The sequence below is a fragment of the Lissotriton vulgaris genome, chromosome 1_1, assembly GCF_964263255.1.
Source record: "Lissotriton vulgaris chromosome 1_1, aLisVul1.2, whole genome shotgun sequence".
Classification (NCBI taxonomy): domain Eukaryota; kingdom Metazoa; phylum Chordata; class Amphibia; order Caudata; family Salamandridae; genus Lissotriton; species Lissotriton vulgaris.
Window position 1 is genome coordinate 698418491 of NC_141685.1, and position 20882 is coordinate 698439372.

The 20882-nt window shown below is 44.7% G+C and overlaps 1 pseudogene; it reads right to left on the reverse strand.

The window, feature by feature from the left end:
* Window positions 1-237: 237 nt before the first annotated feature.
* Window positions 238-1948, reverse strand: LOC147747667 (18S ribosomal RNA; annotated as a pseudogene).
* Window positions 1949-20882: the final 18934 nt, after the last annotated feature.

Below are 20882 nucleotides of genomic sequence, written 5' to 3' on the forward strand. Positions count from 1 at the left end.
ATTATCGGGTATGGGCCCGATGCTCCAGAGTAATCCATTTTCAGGGCTAATTGATTCAGCAGGGGATTTGTTACACACTCCCTAGTGGATGCAGTATTCAATTCCTATCATCCTTCTGTCTATATCAACCAACACCTTTTCTGGGGTCTGATGAGTATCGGCATCAGACACCTTAACCCGACCTTCGGTTCATCCCACAGTGCCAGTTCTGCTTACCAAAAGTGGCCCACTAGGCACTCATATTCCATGCTAGGCTTCTTACCCATTTAAACATTGAGATTGTTTCGTCCCCAAGATGGGCGGTGTGTACAAAGGGCAGTGAGTTATTCAATGCAAACCTATGATCTGAACTTACTAGAAATTCCTCGTTCATGGAAAAAAAAGCAATGTTCAATCCCTTTCATGACCGGGGTTCAGCAGGTTACTTTTGCCTGTCAGCGAAGAGTAGACATGCTCTGATCCATTCCGTGTAGCGTGTGTGCAGCCCCCGACATGTAAGGGTATCACAAACCTGTTATTGCTCAATCTCGTGTGGCTGAGCACCACTTGTTCCTCTAAGAAGCTGCATGACGACCGTTGGGTGTCACATAACTAGTTAGCATGGGGCGGTCTGGTTCATTATCAGAATAACCAGACAAATTGCTCTACCAACTAAGAAAGGCCATGCACCACCACCAACAGATTTGAGAAACAGCTATCAATCTGTCAATCCTTTCCGTGTCCGGGCCGGGTAAGGTTTCCTGTGTTGAGTCAAATTAAGCTGCATGCTTCACTCATGTTGGTCCCCTTCCGTCAATTCCTTTAAGTTTCAGCTTTGCAACCAAACTTCTCCCGGATTCCAAAGACTTTGGTTTCCCATAAGTTGCTCAGTAGGTCATGGGAATAACGCAGCCAGATTGCTAGTTGGCATCGTTTATGGTCAGAACTACAAAGGTATCTGATCTTCTTTGAACCACTGACTTTCATTCTTGATAAATAAAAACTTTCTTGTCAAATGCTTTTGCTTTGGTTCGTCTTGCACAGGTCCAAGAATTTCACCTCTAGAGGCAGAATAAGAATGCCTTTTGACATCTCTCTTAATCATGGCGCCAGTTTCAAAACCCAAAAGAAATAGAACCAGAGTCCTATTCCATTATTCCCGCTAGAAGTATTCAGGCAACTGGCTTGCTTTCCACACTCTATTTTTTCAAACGAAATGCTTTGGACCCCAAGAAACTCAGTAATGAGCATCAAGGGGGCACTCAGAGGCAGGGACTGGCACAGGCCTAAGTTCACTTGGGGTGGCCTACCAGCTCGATCCCAAGATACAACTATGAGCTTTTTCACTGCAGCAACTTTAATATATGCTATTGGAGCTGGAATGATTGCAGCTGCTGGCACCAGACTTACCCTCCAATGGATCCTTGTTAAAGGATTTAAAGTGTACTCATTCGAATTACAGGACCTCAAAAGAGTCCTGTATTGTTATTTTTCGTCCCTACCTCCCCGAGTCAGGAGTGGGTAATTTGCGCACCTGCTGCCTTCCTTGGATGAGGTAGCTGCTAATCAGGCTTCTTCACTGGAATCGAACCCTGATTCCCCGTTACCTGTGGTCACCATGGTAGGCACTGAAAGTTCCATCGAAAGTTGATAGGGCAGACATCCAAATGTTTCGCCACTGTCATGGGGGACGTGTGATTGGCCCAAGGTTACCTAGAGTCACTAAAGCAGCCAGGCGAGCACGGATTGCTTTTAGTCTAATAAAGGCACCCATCTCAGGTGTCAACGCTCGTCAGCATGTATTAGCTTTAGAATTACTATAGTTATCCAAGTTAAAGATGAAACTATCAAAGGAACGATACCTGATTTAATGAGCCAGTCACAGTTTCACTGTACCCGCAGTGTGTACTTACACATGCATGGCTGATCTTAGAGACAAGCATATGCTACTGGAAGGATCAACCAGGTAGCTGTACATCCTTGATGGGTTGCTAGGAGCCGCATGTCTGTCCCCCAACTAACCTTGGCACCTCTTGGGAGCCTGATGGGGAGCCCACCTGCTCGGGAGGTGGGGGGTTTGCTGAGAGGGCAGGTGAGGTTGCACATGCACCAGAGGGCTCTACCATCTCCGCAGAAGGGAGAGGCAGGCTGAGGTGAAGTCTGAGCTATACACAGGGGTGCTTGCCTGGGCAGCTGAAAAGACACCCCACAGAACGGTCGCTCTGAGCTGCTGCAGAAATGTGCTATGCAGAGGAGGGCTTGTATAAAAGTACAGGAGCAACAACCCTTAAACTAGGTAGGGCCAGGGTAAGGAAATTGTAATAATCAACAAGGACCCAACTGGTATTAATAGGAAACAGTTACAATAGTATGCAAAAGCATTAAACGACCAGCAATAAGGAGACTCACAATAATTTGATATAAGTGCTTACAGCATCATGTATTCAAAAACGTTTTTTAGAAGAAGACAGTTGTATCAGCACTGTACAAAAAACAAACGCAATTGTACTTGGTGCAAAGTATGTGAAGGTGACATACGTGAAGCGATGCAAAACAGCAATGAGGAGACTCACAATAATTTGATATAAGTGCTTACAGCATCATGTATTCAAAAAGGTTTTTTAGGAGAGGACAGTTGTATCAGCACTGTACAAAAAACAAACCCAATTGTACTTGGTGCAAAGTATGCGAAGGTGACATACGTGAAGCCTTCTTCCTGCACACGAAAGTGGCGTGTAATCGAACTACGCTGCTTCATTCAGCTACCAGGTCTACCTCGATCCTACTTTGGACCCCAAAGACGCCAATTGATGTCTACGACCCTAAAATACCACCATTCCTATTACTGGAGCACCATTGTGGACATCCCCTTTCCGATCAAGGCTCCACTATACTGAATCATTGGATTCCTCCTTCCTTCTGCGCTAAACAGCACTGCTCCTATCAATACGAATCCGTCCTGAAGATGATCCTAAATAGCCAGGATCGAAACGTCGTCGACTCGCCAGCTCATTAAATGGCGCAATTACCTCACTAGCTCAAAAGAAAGGTTTCAAGAAATATAACTAAAGTGTGTAATTATATGAGCCACTTGCCTCTTTGATTCACTGTATGTAGCCGCACTACTTGCACTTCACGCGCCGTCCTAGCTGGTTCTAATTGTCACTTGCGTCGCTTCACGTATGTTACCTTCACATACTTTGCACCAAGTACAATTGGGTTTGTTTTTTGTACAGTGCTGATACAACTGTCCTCTCCTAAAAAACCTTTTTGAATACATGATGCTGTAAGCACGTATATCAAATTATTGTGAGTCTTTTTATTGCTGTTCGTTTAATGCTTTTGCATACTATTGTAACTGTCTCCTATTAATACCAGTGGGGTCCCTGCTGATTATTACAATGCAGAGGAGGGCGGCAGCATAGCATGTGAGGGCCCAGACTGCCATGCAGCATCTGGGACATGGCACCACATGTTCAACTTCCACTCTGGTCAGACCACTGGGAGGGGCACAAGCTGCCAAGACTGCTCAGCCTTTGCTCTGCTGGGTAGGGTATCCACAAATGGCAGGCCTTTCAGTCGGCTGGTCAGGGAGGTTGGAAGTTCTTTGCTTGAAACAGCAGTCGGGGCTGGCCAAGCAGTCTATCCCTGCATAGACCAAGTGTGCCCAATTGATCAGAGTTTATGGTGCTGGCCGGACCCTCCCCAGGAAAGCCTCCCTGTGCTGAGATGTCAGCTTCATGTACCTGCATGCTCTGGGGAAAGGCAGACTCAGAGGAAAGGCCCATCATGCAGGGCTGGGAGGCAGGTGCAGACCCGGGCCCCTGGGGGACCGAGATGGCTAGCCTGGGTACCACCCAAATGAAAACCACTGGATCACAAGTTGGTCTGGAGAACCCTGTTCCTAATTATCTGGAGCATGGCTACCACCCTTACTTGTAATCCATGCATACTGAGGGACAGAGAGGACCACCATCACAAACACACACAACCTCCTAGAGCCCTGCCTGCCTGGGCTTAAGGAAGCATGTGATCTCTTATTGGGACTTCCAGGGCAGCTGGGATGATGGCTTCATGTCCCTGCCTGCTCTCAGAGAAGGTAAGCTCAGAGGAAAGGCCCATTGGCCAGGTCTGGGAGGCAGACATGCACGTAGGCCCCTGGGAGCTCCAGCGAGCCAAACCCTGGCAAAACCCAGCTGAAAACTGCTGGACCACAAGAAGGTCCGGAGTACCCAGTCCCTAATAATCCAGAAGAAGGCTACTATCCTTACATGTATTCTGTGTGCACCAAGGGACAGAGGGAACAACCAGCGCAAATGCACTCAAGATCCTGGAGCCTTGCCGGGCATAAGAAAGCAACTGAGCCCTCATCAGGATTTCCAGAACAGCTGGGATGTTCACTTTGACTCCCTGCCTGCTCTCGTCGGGGAAGGCAGACACGGAGGAAAGACCCCTCAGGCAGGGCTCGGAGGCAGTAGAAGACCCGAGCCTCTGGAGGCCCCGGGGGGCAGCCCGGGCCCAGGCAGCACCTGGCTGAGAACAGCCAGACCACAGGGGGGTCCAGGGTACCCTGTCCATAGTAATCAGTAAAAATACCCCCTTTCTTGTAATCCTTTAGTACTGAGTAATAGAGGGGGCCGAAGGTTCAAATGTATTTGACTTTCTGGAGCCCTGGCTGACCTCAAGGATGCAAATGAGCCCACATTGGAACTTCCAGGGCAGTCCGGCTAAGGAGACAAGCCACTGAAAAGCATTGCAAGTGACCAGATGGCAGAGGGGCCCAGCATGATCAAATCACCTGGCTCAAAGGATGGCCATGTGGTTGTGCTATTACTTAATGAAAGGGGGTCTGCTTGTTGCTGTAGGAGACGGGGACTCTGCGGCTCTGCTGCCAGAGCCCCAGCTGGGTCTTAGGCACAGCGCTGTGAGGGGGCCCTTGTCAGAGCTATGTCCCGGGGCCCATGGCCACCTTAACAGGCAGGCAAAGTGGGGAGGGCACCCAGATCCTTGGTGGTGCAGCAAGTTAGAGAATTCAGTCCAGGGTGGGAACACCTGCCCTGGGGCCTAGTAGGCCCCAGAGCCTGGTCAGTTCTCCTGGACCAAGCCAAGTAGGGGAGGCCTCTTCGGGCCAGCGGTACCTTGCCCCTGGCACTTTACCATGTGGCATGCCTGAAGAGGGAGCTTAGGATGAGGGGCCTACCCAGGGCACTCAGGGGCCTCCATCAGAGCTTCTGAACCCAGCCAAGCAGAGAAAGACTCCACAGGCCCGATGGACCCCATCCTGGGCTCTTGGCAGGGCAGCAGGCTGGAGGACGGAGCCCAGGGTGAGTGGGCCCTCCCCAGTCCCAGCAGCGGCTCAGGGGCCCACTCAGAGCTCTTGGACCTGGCTGAACAGGGGAGGCCTTCCCGAGCCTGCCGGAGCCCATCTCAGGGGCTTGGCTATGTGGTGGTCTTAGGGACAGAGCCCAGGATGTGGGGTCCCCACCCTAGGGTCCACCGGAGCCCCGGTCAAAGCTTCTGAACCCAGCCAAGCAAGGGAAGTCTTGCAGGGCCGGATAAACCCCCATCCCAGGCCCATGGCAGTGCGGCAGGCCAGAGGACAGAGCGTAGGGCAGGGGAGTTTGCCCAGGGGCCCAAGGGACCTGGGTTCGGTCAGAGCACCTGGGTCCAAACATGATGGAGAAGTATCCTGAAGCATGCAGGAGCCTGTCCCAGGGGCTTGGACGTGTTGTGGGCCTGAAGATGGAGCTCAAGATTGAGGGCTCACCCAGTGCCCTCAGGGACTCTGGTTTAGCTTCTTAACCAATCCAAGCAGTGGAAGACTCCACAGGCCAGATAGACCCAATACCAGGCCCTTGGCAGTGCAGCATGCCAGAGGACAGAGCCCAGGGAAGGCTTGTCTGCCCCTGAGTCTGTCAAGGCCTCGGGCCCAGTTGGAGCTCCTGGGCCCAGCCACACAGGGGAGGCCTCCCTGGGCTCATGGGATCCTATCCGGGACTTGGTTATGCGGTGGGCCTGAAGACAGACCCTAGGCCGTGAGGTCCCCATTCCGGGAACTGCCTGGGCCCCAGTCAGTGCTTCTGAACCAGGTCAAGCAGGGGAACCTCCTCCTGCCGGATGGACCCTGTCCCAGGCCCTTGCCAGTCAGGCAGGCAAGAGAACGGTGTCCAAGGCAAGGTGGGAGCACCAGTCCTAGGTCCTGGAGACCTTGCTCAAAGGTCCTGAGCCCAGCCGCACAGGAAAGAACTCCCTGAGCCCACAGGACATTGTCCCGGGCACTCTGCCACGCGGCAGACCTGAGGACGGCGATCACATACCAGGGACTGCAGAGGCCTCTCCTGGGACATCAGTTCATTGGCTTAGAACCGCCAGACCCAAAGGTGGTCCAGGGCACCCTGTCCCTAGGACCTGGGACCCAGGACCAAGGTCCCAGTCCCCAGGACCCCCATATCAGGCCCTTGCGGTGTAGCAAACCTCGTCAGAGCTCCTGGATCTAGACACCCAGCAGAAGCCTCCCTGGACACAGATAATTCGTAATAGCACTTATTCTACCATTTTAATTCCCCTAGATTTTGGACCCTAGCAAAGTCAGCACCTCAACCTAGGGCTACCCAGGGTGTACTGACTTTTGTGGCTCCCACCACATTTTATTACCCCGAATCCCTTGCACATATAATACGTTGACTGTAAAAACATATTTTGGAACTTCTGGAATCTGCAGGGAGATGTGGCGACGAGGGGACTTGGACCCTAGCCTCTTCAAGGACAGTACAGAAATCAAAAGAGATTACAAAGAAACTACATGAGAAACTAAAGGATTTTATAAGCAAGTACATTAACCAAGAAAGTATTCCCATGTAAGCCAGCACCAGCCCCACCGGAGTCCTTACCAACTGACAGCCCCATCAACCAGTGGTATCACCAACTGACACCACAGCCTAGGAATACTCTAAAGGATTACAGTGAGTTGGAGGAGTAGTTAAACTACAGCCACATCTGGTATTCCAGCCACATCATACTCTACTGGAATTATAAAGTTACAGTGAGTTGGAGGTGTAGTTGCGTTACAGCCACTTCTGGTGTCCAGCCACATCTATCTCCAGTGACTTTAATACTACAGTGACTTCAGGGTACCTTTTGTCTTGTTATCTCATCCTCATCGCCAAAATATGTTGTATCCTGTACAGGTAAACACAAAGAGCCAGGATGTATTTTCAAATCATCTTTATTTAGTCTTAAGTCCAAGTTATATGAGTCTTGAGTGCAGCTAGGTAGGCTGCTCTTGGTGGGGCTGGTACCACACCAGTGCTAGCTGGACTCAAGACTGATGTAACTTGGACTTAAGACTATATAAAGAAGACTTGAAAATACATCCTGGCTCTTGGTGTTTACCTGTACAGGACACAACATATTTTCCAACTTCCTTCCACCCGGCATTCCGCTATGTCTCCCGATATAAATGATACCTCACTTGTGTGGGTAGACCTAGTTCCTGTGACAGGAAATGGTCCAAAACCCAACATGGATGCAATTCACCTTTCAGCAGAAAACTTGCTCTTTCTTCCAACTGAGCTGATTGGCTCTTGTCACTTTCAGTTTATTGACATCAGCGCACATGGGTGCCGATCATCATTACACTAATAAAAATGCCTGGGACATCAGGGGAAGCTCTTCCCCTGCTTCCAAAGCTGAATAAAAAGTCCCTCTGCTGAAACCAGCAAATGGATTTCTTGGAAGTTTGCAGAGGACAGAAAGTTACATTCTCTGCACACAGCCTTGCACAACAAGGGCTAGATATGGTGCATTCCTGCCCTTGCCCAGTGACGCAGTAAAGCGCAGCAAAGTGACTTGTTGCACTGCACTCTGCTACTCTTCCATAAACATGACCCTGAGAGTGCAATTCCTTTGATTGGGGTTGTACTGTGTGGGAACGCTTAGCACGAGGCATGCCCCACTGAACCATGGGCTAAGAAATAGGGTACAACAAACTTTTCAAGACCAGCCTTACATTTTTTAGAGGTATAAATAGATTGTTCTGAATGGAAACAGGTTTTCCATGTGTAGAAAAAAATGAGGGCAAAAATGTAATTCCAAAATCAGATTATCTTTGATCATTGGATTGTCTACCTTGTGGAAAAAATGCAGAAGTCAGACAAGTGGCAATTGAAGTATGACTGGAAATTATGAGCATAATGCAGGCACCTCAAAGCCCTGGCGACGCAGAGAGGTCACCAACACTTCTGGGTGGGCCGAATCTTCAGGTGCCCCCCTATTCGACAGAACATCAATGAATAGCTGTAAGATATAGGAAACTTAGTGACCCTTCATCTCAGTCTACAGGGGGGGGGCTCTCATATTGTGCTGAAAATCTAGGGGCAGATTTACAATAACTGGCGCATCCCCAGGGATGCGCCAATTATTGTGCGCTGCAGCTCCGCCACCCATGGTGCGCCGCATTTACAATGCGACGCACCAAGGAGCAAATAACGGCACAGATGCATGACGCATCTGTGCCGTAAAGGCGGCGCATTGCTGGAGTTGCGTCACAAGCGCGACGCAGCTCCAGCAAGGCTCGGGGGTGACTTATCTGTCCAATGCTGCATCAATCCTTATGCCTGCTTCAGGCAGGCGCAGGGTTTTGATGCAGCATTGGCCTAAAAGTGACTGAGTGAAATCTTGTAGATTTCACTCAGCCACTTTTATGAGGCGTTCCTGCACCGGAACGCCCCCTCTGCGCAGGAACGCCTACATGTGGCGCAGGGCTTTACAACGTGACGCATCTCCCAGATGCGTCACATTGTAAATACCCCACACCATGGCGCATCTTTTGCGCCTCTGCTGCATCACAAAAGTGACACAACAGCGGCGTAAAAGAGGCGCATGGGGCTTGTAAATCTGCCCCCTAGAGTTTCTTCAGATTTCCTATCTCACTCGGTGGGATTTAGTGCATACACTGACTTGAGTAAATCAACGCAGTTCATAGGTGTAAGTCTTCATTGCTTACATTGACTCTTTTTTGTGACCTTCACCCTAATGTAATCCATGCACACAAATTGCTCTTTCTTTTTCCGAAAGTATGCAAGTGAGACTGAAATGTTTGGAGCTACAATGAAGACAGATGAGGGTCAAAGGACGAATATTGCCTGGTGTAACCTTCCACTCCAACGTTACAGTACTTCCCTTTCTGTTTCCCCTGGGTAATTAAAAAATGTTCCTTCTTTGGTTGGAATGTTATAATAGTTTTATAGAATGTTTTCCTCGGGCTATATGGGTCGGTAAATGCCTTCTCGCTTCTAATACGCCCTGGCCTGTGACTCGGGCTATCAATTGGTTGGAAGGCCTTTAACGATCGAAATAACTCTCGGCAGTGGGCTACTGTCCTATGATAATAAAAGCAGATTCATTATCATTACTTTACATGATGTGGCAGTCAAAGTATTATGGAAAACTGTTCTATACGCACAGTATGACCCGCAAGTTTCTGGGAGTTAAGGCCAACAACATCATTTTTATTGAACGCGTCTTTAAGTGGATAATGATTGTTTAATGTTGTTTAATGTTCGCTTCCCCAAATCCGCAAATGATATAGCCAGAGGCGTCCTTGTTTTTACTATTGAGATACAGCCATTTGTTTCTTGGTGATTGTGAATAATTTTATTTAAAAAAATATGGGTTAACATACGGTTAAAATTCTAGCTGTAAGGCTTTTCCGCAAATCGCATAAAAAATCAAACTTGCAAATTGTGCAGATAATACATTCAATAAAATATTTATTGTTGCACAATATGTTGTTAATCATCTTGACTACTCTTTACTGAGGTGCCATGTAAATGAAAACTTAACCACAGCAGAATATAAAATAGTTTAAAGTCCTACAGCTTGTTCTCGAGCATACTAAGTAGTTCTGTAATCAAAGCTCAATATAGAACAAAGTCAGGGAAGACGACACCAAGGCGGAATATCTGACAGCAGGAAAAAAATGCGAACACCATTAAAGGCAGGCACGCACGGTGCTGCATGCAAATAGTCTGAGCCCAGAATTGGATCTGCAAACATTTGGGAGTCTCTGAAAGTGTTAACTGCATATCTAGACTCTGAGGGTATCCTTCCTTCAGTAGGAAAACTGGGTGTTCCCTTAATTGTATTTGCAATGAAATGAAATAATTTCTACATCACTGCAATACTCAAAACTGAGCTGTTAGACTATACGATTTATTTAAAAAAAATCAATTTAAAGTAACAAGCATTCGCAATGGCAGTAGGTCTGGCTTTTAAGGACTGTTGTTTGGTAATGTGAAGCAATGCAAGTAAATAGTATGGAAATGGATATTTATTTGTGTGATTTAGGAATGCGTTACTATACTTTTTCTCTTGGTGCAGGTGTAACTGAGTATGCTGAGACGCAGAGATGCTGAGGGAATCAGATTTCCGTGTTTGTGGCACTCAGTGGGTGCACCAGCGGGTGGGTGCTCAGCAGCTGCTTGGCTCCTGCGGCACTGTGGCCCCAGCTCTGGCCCCAACACTGGAACAGCTAGCAGCAAGCAGGAGGGAGTAAGGAGTTGGAAGCGGGCACATTGCTCCTGGTGAACGGGGGATTGGACCGGACAGGTGCGGTCAGTAGTCATCACAGGTGCTAATGGTGGGTCAGACCTGTCTGTGTGCAAGCAGCCAGCATTAGGCCGGTGCGGCTTGCACCCTCGGAGGGCCGTAACCGGTGGCCTGTAGCCCACCGAGGAGCAGCTTGACTGTCTCGAGGCTTGGCGGTCCTGTACTGCACAGTCTGTATTGGGTCTGCTTCTGGAGGGTACTGTGAGCTTTTGTGTCCTGGGTTTGCTCTGTGCTTTGCTCCGCTGTGCTCCAGCTCAACCTACTTGGTCGCTGCTTGTCCGCTATTTTTTTCTGCATTGGTGTCAGTGTGGAGTCTTGGGGCTATATGTATGAACACATTTTCCCATAGACACAGAATGGGTAAAACCCTTTGATACATCTGGCCTTTGGTCTCTTGACACAGAGTCTCTGATTCCCAGACCTCTGGGGGCCTTGAGCCTGACACTCACATATCGAGCAGAGTAAGTCAGGTTTAATTCTAGATCATAGAGTCTTCTGCTACTAAGTAACCTAAAACAACCTACTTCTTCCCCACTGCCCTGCTAGCCTCACATTGCCAGAAAAACACCTACGGTGGCAAGAGGGTAGGAGTAGAGAGGCAAAGAAACTCAGGGCCAGATTCAAAAAAGTAATCTGAGACAAAATCCTAACTTTATGACTTTCGGTATTCACAAAAGGCATTTAGGAGTAGTAAAGTTAGGATTCCTAACTTTACTACTCCTAAATCCCTTTTGGGAATACTGAAAGTCGTAAAGTCGGATTTTGTCTAGATTACTTTTTTGAATCGGGCCCCTCGTTGGTAAAGAATTAATATATTGGAGCACAGCATGCTCATGCACTTTCTCACACCTTAGGTCATCCCATAACAAGGGAGGTGTGGCAGCACCTGAATGAAAGGAGTGCAAAATATCAGAAAGGAGCAGGGGGATAAGTGTGTCCAAATCGGTACCTTGTCTCCTTTCTGGTGAAGAATTGGCTTGGTAGTTTAGTCTGCCCTGTTCCCATGATGCACTGGGCCAGGAACAGACTGATTTGCATATAGCCAGGTTCTGAGCTGGGATGGTGCAGCGAGATAAATAACGGTGATGGATCAAGCCCTGATCTTTGGACTGGGTAAGAGTGGTCTGCTTAATTCAGACACTCTGTTCATCACCACCCCCTTTTCGGAATCGTTTTTGGCCACTATAGGTGGGGCAGGGTATACTCAGACATGAGTCCCTTTCTCACTGCACCATCAGGATTCAAGCAAGCCGGGCCGAAGACGGCTGAAATGCCAGAAACCGGTCCCCGGTAGCTTGTCTCCTTTCTGGTGAAGAATTGGCTTGGTAGTACAGTCTGCCTTGTTCCCATGATGCACTGGGCCAGGGACAGACTGATTTGCATATAGCCAGGTTCTGAGCTGGGATGGTGCAGTGAGATAAATAACGGTGATGGATCAAGCCCTGATCTTTGGACTGGGTAAGAGTGGTCTGCTTAATTCAGACACTCTGTTCATCACCACCCCCTTTTCTGAATCGTTTTTGGCCACTATAGGTGTGGCAGGGTATACTCATACATGAGTCCCTTTCTCACTGCACCATCAGGATTCAAGCAAGCCGGGCTGAAATGCCAGAAACCGGTCCCCGGTAGCTTGTCTCCTTTCTGGTGAAGAATTGGCTTGGTAGTTTAGTCTGCCCTGTTCCCATGATGCACTGGGCCAGGGACAGACTGATTTGCATATAGCCAGGTTCTGAGCTGGGATGGTGCAGTGAGATAAATAACAGTGATGGATCAAGCCCTGATCTTTGGACTGGGTAAGAGTGGTCTGCTTAATTCAGACACTCTGTTCATCACCACCCCCTTTTCTGAATCAAATCGATCTACAAGCAGTGGCATTGGTATGCTTCTAGGAGGCAGCCGGCCTCTGACCAGTGCGGCTTGTGTGCGTTCCAGAGTTCGTGCCACCAGAGTCCATCCTCTGTGAAATTGAGGAATTGACACATAACTGTCTCCATAATCAACTTAACTGTTACTGGCAAATATTACTAACCATTATGAAATTGTAGCTATCAGTGAAAGTGGGCTATGTCTTACTCCACTAGCACAGTGAACCTCTTCTTTATGATGGCTCTTAAAAAATTGAGAAACCGTACAATATTCATGAAGCGATTCGGCACAGCACAATCATTAAGAAAGAGTAAATTGAGATCGCGCACATAGGTGCTATCCCAGGAACACACACAATTACTTTGTTCTTTCCAGCTTTCTCATTGCCAGGAGCAAAATATATTTTGGTAAAGGGAAGCCCTAAATCAATTGAATGAAACACACATAATGGTAGCGAACCTGTCACTATAAAGCAAAACCCTCAGATGGAAGGAAACAGTGGAAACAGCAAGTCAAACTGGTAAAGAGTGACAGATCAGCAACCGCTGCAAGCCACCTAAAGGGAAATACATGTTTTGGAATTTACACTTCCTGATTTAAATATGTCAGTTTCCAAACACTAACGATGCAAAACAACAAAAAGAGACACTCGATCTACTTAATAGTACCCCAAGCAATTAATCTGACCTTGCAGAAAACCTTTCTCATTCAACTGACTTTCCTCTATATTCATTGGTTCATTCCAGTTATAAGCAAGGGAGGACTTAGATCTAAGATCAATACAATCAAAGGGGCAGACAGAGGTCTAGGTACAAAAAATAACAAGTGCTGCTCAAACCAGTAAAAAAAAATATGGGAGAAGGCAAGAAGGAAAAAAGAAACGCAGGCACAGTCTACTCTCTTCGTAAACTATTTAAGGATCCAGTTTGAGAAATTCACCATTCTATTGATTAGAAGCTTTACCTTGCTACCAGATATTGAACTGCAAAAATAAATCAGAGGCCTTACCACAACCTAAATTAGAAGCTTCTTTATTGAACTTACAAGCAGCAGAGTCTCAATACAAAAAAACCCTGCAAATAAAAAGAGGAGAACTAATCGTAGAATTTGAAAAAAAAGCTTGCAAAATAAGGTTTTCACAATATGTTCACTCAGACAAAGTCAAACTAAAAGATGTGCTAAAAGATGATATGAACAATGAGGTTAAAAATTTATTTTTTCTAGAGACCGGAAAGCATACATCTATGCAACTAAATCCCTTTGCACTAGACTTCAACAGCACTACACCCACACAGTATTATCATCCCTCTGTTCTTTCTCCAATGAGTAATAATCCACGTGAAGAGAACAAAAATAAAAACTGTATACAAAATCCTTTCTGTATTCTTGAACAGACTGACGTTTTCGAATCTGGAAATGATGCCATGAACTGACATTGGATTCTAAAACATGTACATAACGTTCCCACTTTACAGTCCTTGACTCCATCAGAAATACAGTTGGTCTCATTCCCAGATAAGCAAAATACATCCATGGCACATGTGGAATGCTGGTCAAGTGTGATACCAACCTTGGTGCTCCAGGAAAGTGAAAAGTTACCCAAAAATGGGTTCGACATAGTAGGCGTAAACTGCAAATACCAATCTGCTCCTCCTACCCTGCACTTGGAAAATCTGAAGACAAACCAACAAATCCTTCAAGCAACAAGCCCAAGAAAGAGTGCAAAAATGCATCAGTGGAAAAGCCAACAATTTGCATTGATGACGGAGATAACAGGTATTGAACCATAGTAAATAAAAAAAGATATTATACAAAAGGATGTCTCCTGGTCTTGGCATTCAAGATACCTGAATGGTAATACACAAGGAAAAGGAATAAAGCTACCTTATTAGCAAAAGTATTGCAATTATCTTGTGGAACATGGCCAGACTGGAACCAGCAAAAATAACATTCCATTCTGGACAATTCTCCTGCAATCATCTGTGTCCAAGAGACCTGGTTGACAGGAAAGTTTGACCAAAATAACTACTTTGTCTTTGATATTACAGCCACAAGGGCAACATGTTGACATCCATATATGAGGCTTGCCTATTTTACTCTTGAAGGAGTTAAGGTGGGACTTTAAAATAATCAATCTTTCTTGTAACAATTTGCAATGCATCAAGATAAAATTCTGGAGGGGGCGTGGCTTGCGCGCCGTCTAAGATGGCGGCGTAGAGATGAGGCTCCTGCGCCGACCTCCGCTCCTGCTCTCTTTTCAGCGGCATCACCGGGGGACTTCCTATAAAAGTGATCTTCATCGAGGTCTGAGCATGAGGTGAGCCCAGCGCTGTAAATTTTTCAGCATTTGGATGATTTTTAATCCTTGAATTCAGCGTGACTTGACCTTCCCAATTCCGGCCGCCATTTTGTTTTATATTTTCGCGCAATTCATATCTGAGATGCGATGCTGTGCGGAACGTTTTCCTCTTCCTGAGACTCTCTGCACATGACTTTTCTAGCAATTTCTTACTACCTTTGGGCTCTATATTTCCTACAATGCCACTTGCTGGATTTTGCACATTTTTTCTCCTCAACATGCTTCTTGAACTGTGTTTACCGCCATTTTGACTGTTCTTTCCATGTTTCCATGTTGCCTTCACCTTGAACAACTGGAACTCTATGGCATTGTTTTTGTGGCATATGCAAGAGATAATAAGAGCCTCTTTTCAAATTAATTGTTGCTTCTTTATGGGGAAACTGCGTATCTTAAGCTCTTTGCTGCTACCAAGTTAACTGTTTGCTCAGACTCTGATTCCACTCTACAGGATATGGAGGACAATCCTACGCCAAGGTCTGATTTGCAGTCTGGACCACCTCCTAAAATGCAAACTACCAGTAAACTTCCAACAACGGCAGCGTCTACTAAACGCCTAAAGAAGGACCCTCCTTCACTGGTTTCTGCTTCAACCTCTTCCTCTAGGGATCTCATTCTGGAGGAGATATGAGCCCTCAAGCAGTTCATGGAAATGACCACCAAAACTTTACAGTCTATGCACGATAAATGGTCTTCCCTAGATTTTCGTGTTCTGATTATAGAACAATCAACAGAATCTCTTCAGGCCTCTTGCTCTCGTATCTCTTCTATTGAGGCAGATATACTTCAACTTAAACGACAGGCGGAGGATTTGGAAAATCGAATCCGCATGAATAACCTTCGCCTTTATGGTCTTCTGAAACTTTCGGAGGGGTCAAATCCTACTGCTTTCTTCCAGTCTTTTCTCCCAAAGATTCTGGACTTACCCGCTTCGTCTTCCATCAACATTCAGAGAGCCCATCGACTTGGACCTAAATTATCTAACAAACCCTGAGGTGTCATTATGTTGTTTCTATAATATACTGATCTTTTACAGGTTCTATCAGCCGCTAAAGCTAAAAAGCAAATTATGTGGGAAGGTCATCAATTTTTCCTGTCACAAGATGTAGCTAAAGCAACAGCTGACCGTCAGAAAAAGTTTCTGGATATGCGTCCACAGCTACGAGAACACAACGCAAGATATGGTCTGCTTCATCCTTGTCTCTTCAAGGTTACTTACAAAGACAAGACTACCACGTTTGAAGATCCAGTGGCTCTACAAGAATTCCTTCATCATCATGGAGCGGATGTTATGGACTCTTCAGGAAATGTTTAATTGTATCTTCATAAATGTTGGTCCTGTGGCTGTGTTCTCGTCACGTTGGTCCTTTAATGATTGTTAATATATTTACCCTTTGTCTAGTTATATCCTGATTGTTCCTCCCTCTTTTCCCATGTTTCCTCTTCATAATTAATATTTTCCTCTCTCTTTTTCCAGATGTCACTCTCCTCCTACCTATCCCGGTGTGTCCCATTAGTTCTGTAAATATTCGAAGTTGCAGCAGCGGTTGTTTGGTGTTTGGTCTTGTTGTCGTCGTCTTTTGGCGCCGTCACCCTCGTTTTTTGTTTGTTTCCATAAGTATGTTTTTCAGTCGTCTTTATTTGACTTGTATTGTCTTCTTGTTCCTTATCCCTTTCTCTTCTTTATGCATTTCATCGATTTTCTTTCCTTCTTCTTTTCTTCGTCTTCATCTTATCTTCTCTTTTGATCTATCTCTCTTCTCTTTACATTTTTTTCTCTTTGCCATTTCTTGGTTTCTTTCGTGAGCATAATTTTAATGTTCATACTTTTTTATTGATTTACATTCCGAGTTACTTCATGGAATGTTAAAGGTTTGAATAATCCAATTAAAAGGCAACAGGTATTGTCTCATCTTGCCAAGCGTAAAACTGATGTTGCTCTACTTCAAGAATCCCACCTCTCCGATACTGAGGCCTCCAAGCTTAAGAGATGTTGTGTGGGTCACGTATTTAATTCTCCTGCTGTAGGTAAGAAAAATGGTGTTGTGATTCTATGCCATAAAAAGTTAAATGTTTCTCTTGTTTCTCATGAATATGATACTGATGATCGCTGGGTGATTGTTAAACTCCTTGTAGATAAGATCCCTATAGTTATTTTCAATGTTTATGCCCCTACTGGTGTTGACAAATCTTTTTGGCGTAAAATTTCAGAAAAATTTTACTCACTTATTGATGATTGCCTTGTTCTAGGCGGTGACTTTAATCAAGTTCTTGACCCCATACTTGATAGGAATTCCAAAGTGAAATTTTGTACGTCCAAAATGCACACTCAATTTACTACTTCCATACATCATAAAGCTTCGGTAGATACTTGGAGATTATGCCATCCTGACCTAAGAGAATATAGGGGAATATTACCAAGCAATAGCGATAATTATCGCTATTGCTTGGTTAGAGACAAAAATTTACCGCTGAGCTGTGGCGATTTTTACCGCAAATAAACCTTGGTACTACCAAGGTTTATCGCAAATGCGATAAAAATCGCCGCAATGCATGAATATCGCTGAAAAGTCAGCGATATTCATGCATTACCGAGCTAATGCTCTTAGCCATGTTATCCACCTCCCATTGGATAACATGGCTAAGAACTGCTCAGGGCAGGTGTTAGCTTTTGGAGATATTTATGCTTATCGCGAATATCTCCAAAAGTTGGTAATAGGAGATAGGGATGTTAGCGACTGTTTTCAGTCGCTAACATCTTGGCACGCCCACTTTGCATATCATTAGTGATAAATATCACTGACATGCAAAGTGGGGCCCAGGATGGTCGCTATCTCCTACTAGCTGTCGCTAACTGGTGTTAGCGACAGCTAGGTAATAGGGAGATAATTTTATCTCCGCTTTTTTGGCTTTTAAAGCCAAAAAAGCGGAGATAAACCCCCTTGATAATATGCCCCATAGTTACTATTTCCCTTCTCACCATTCCCAATCCTGTATAGATTACCTCTTCTTGAGTAAATCGTTAGCCCAACATGCTATTTCCTATGACATTGGTTCCATTTAAATCTCAGATCATGCTCCCGTTCATGTAGATATTGATCTCATTCCCATTTCCCCTCGTCCAGGCCGATGGACGTTTAATAATTCCTTACTCCTTGATTCTAATTTTTGTACTAAATTCGCTGATTGTGCCACACAATTTTTTATGATTAATCATACCCCAGATTCCTCCTTTGTTATGGTGTGGGATACTTTTAAGGCAGCTGCTCGAGGTTTTTTCAATTTTGTCTCACACAGGAAAAAGCTCATGGAAGCTAAATCGACTCAACTTCTTAATAAAATTAAACTTCTTGAATACGCATACTATCCGTCCAACACTGAATCCTCCCTTAAAGAACTTATTGATGCTAAATTCACTTTCAATAAATTAACTACGGATGCGGCCTCCAATTTCTTATTAAAATGTAATTCCTGTTATTATGAAGGGCAGAATAAGATGGGAAAATTGCTGGCCAATTACTTGAAGGTATGGAAAGAATGAACTAGAATTGAATCTGTTCAAAGTCCAACTGGTGCTGCTCTATTTAAAGACAAGGACATTCTAAATGAGTTTGTTTCCTTCTATCAAAATCTTTACACCCCTGAATCCGTCCCAGATTTGGCAGATCTTCTTTCCTATTTTCAATCTATACCTTCTCCCCCTTCCACTCACATTGATTTTAGGTCTTTGGATTTGGACATCTCAATTGCTGAAATTTCGCATGCCATTTCAGTTTTGCGTCGCGGGAAAGCACCTGGTCCTGATAGATTTACCAATGAATTTTATAGTCATTTTGCTTCTCTTCTCTTACCAAATCTATTACTTTTGTTTCAGTCCTTTCTAGATTCCGGCTCTTCTCTGGGCTCGTTTCAAGAAGCTATGATTTGCTCATTTCCTAAAGATGGTAAAGATCATACTCTCTGCAAAAACTATCGCCCTATTTCTTTGGTAAATACAGACTATAACATTTTTGCCAAGATTTGGCTCTTAGAATGGATCCACTTTTACCTGATTTAGTTGGTCTAGAGCAATCGGGTTTTGTCAAGGGAAGACTTTCTTCTGATAATTCACGCATCTTTTTTAATGTTTTAAGTAAAGCTCCTTCGCTCAATTATCTTTTAGTCGATATCTCTTTAGATGCGGAGAAAGTATGTGATAGGATTAGCTGGGATTTTATGTTCGATGGGCTGGTTTCCCACCTAAATTTATTTCTCTTACCTCATTGCTTTATTCTGGTCCTCAAGCTTCTATATTTGCTAATGGTATGGTCTCCAATTACTTCTCACTACACAGAGGTGTTAGACAAGGTTGTCCATTGTCCCCTTTACTATTTGTTTTAGCTTTAGAACCTTTTCTGACAAAGATTCAACTTGATGATAATATTTCTGGGTTTCAATTTGGCCCTCAACAAGTTAAGCTTTCAGTTTACGCTGACAACATTCTCTTCTACTGTTCTAACCCTCAGTCTTCTCTTCCTTTCTTCCTTCAACAGGTTTCTTCTTTCTCTCAAGTCTCTGGATACCGTCTTAATGTTGACAAGTGTGAAATCCTCCCTTTAAATAATTTATGCCAAAAACATCTTTTCGAGCAATCTGGTTTCTCTTGGCAACACTCTAAGATCAAATATCTGGGAGTTTGGTTCGCTCCCCACTTGTCTGATAGTCTTAAAATAAACTTTGATTTTATAATCAAGAAATTAGATTCGGCTATTACTCAATGGAATCCTCTCTTCTTTTCCTGGTGGGGACGCCTTGATTCTATGAAAATGATGTTATCACCACTTGTACTATATACCATTTCCATGATTCCTGTTCACATTCCTGATTATTATTTTAAGAGGATCAACTCTACTCTGCTAAAATTTCTGTGGAAAGGCAAACGCTCTCGTATAGCTCTTGCTACTCTGAAAAAGGATGTCTCATGGTGGACTTCGTTTCAATGATCTTAAAACCTACCATCGTGCTTTCTCATTGAAACAAGCTGCCCGTTGGATTTCCACCGATCGCTCATTTTATTCCCCTCTCTGGCTAAACATCGAGTCTTCCTTCTTCACTCCCTTTGATTTTCGGGAAATTCTTTCTTTTTCTTCCAACATGATGTCTCTTCGAAACCCTATTATTTCACATTCTCGTAATCTTCTTCTTCCTTTTCTATCCTCCTCCTACCCCTCTTTTAGCTCCATCCATCTCCAACCTATTTGGCATAATAAACATCTTCGAATCCGTAATCGTGCCATATAATGGAAGTCGTGGCATTCCAAAGATCTGCGATGGATCTCTCAACTACTTTCTCATGATCAACCTTTTCCCTTCTCGGATCCCAGATCTCAATTCTCCCTTCCTCTATCGTCTCGTGCACAGTATGTCTTGCTTTGCCCTATCCTTGTTCAATATATTCAATCTTTACCTGTTACCACTGATATCCTTACTATATCTCAATCCATTTCCTTTGCATTAGACCATTCTCCTTCAGCTTCTTTTCTTTATAAATCCTTTCAATTTCTCATGGATAGACCTAAAACTAAAATTTAGTTAGCTTGGAAAAAATATTTATCTCAGAGTTGGCCATTTCCTTTTTGGGATAAAATATGGTTAAAAATTCATAAGACCTCTAGAGCTGCCAATACCACCCAAACCCTTTTTTAAATTTATAATCGGATTTTATTTACTCCACTGATTTTGTCTACCTTTTCATCAGATACCCACCTACTTGTTGGTCTTGCTCAAACTCTTCTGCTGATTTAAAACACATGCTGTTTGAATGTCCCCCTATTTTTCAGTTTTGGAAACTTGTTTGGTCCCAAATTCACAGAATCTTCCATGTTCAGTTTCCTTTCCCCATCATTTATGTCTTTCTCCTAGGTACTTTCTCCCCTGTATGGTCCCAATCTTCACAACACTATAAGCTCCTTGATCTATTAATTGCTAGGGCATTCCATCTCATCACCTCTATTTGGAAAGATGCAAAAAATGTAACTTTTTGCTCTTGGTTGAATGCGGTTTGTTTTCATCTTCGTTTAGACACTAATTATGT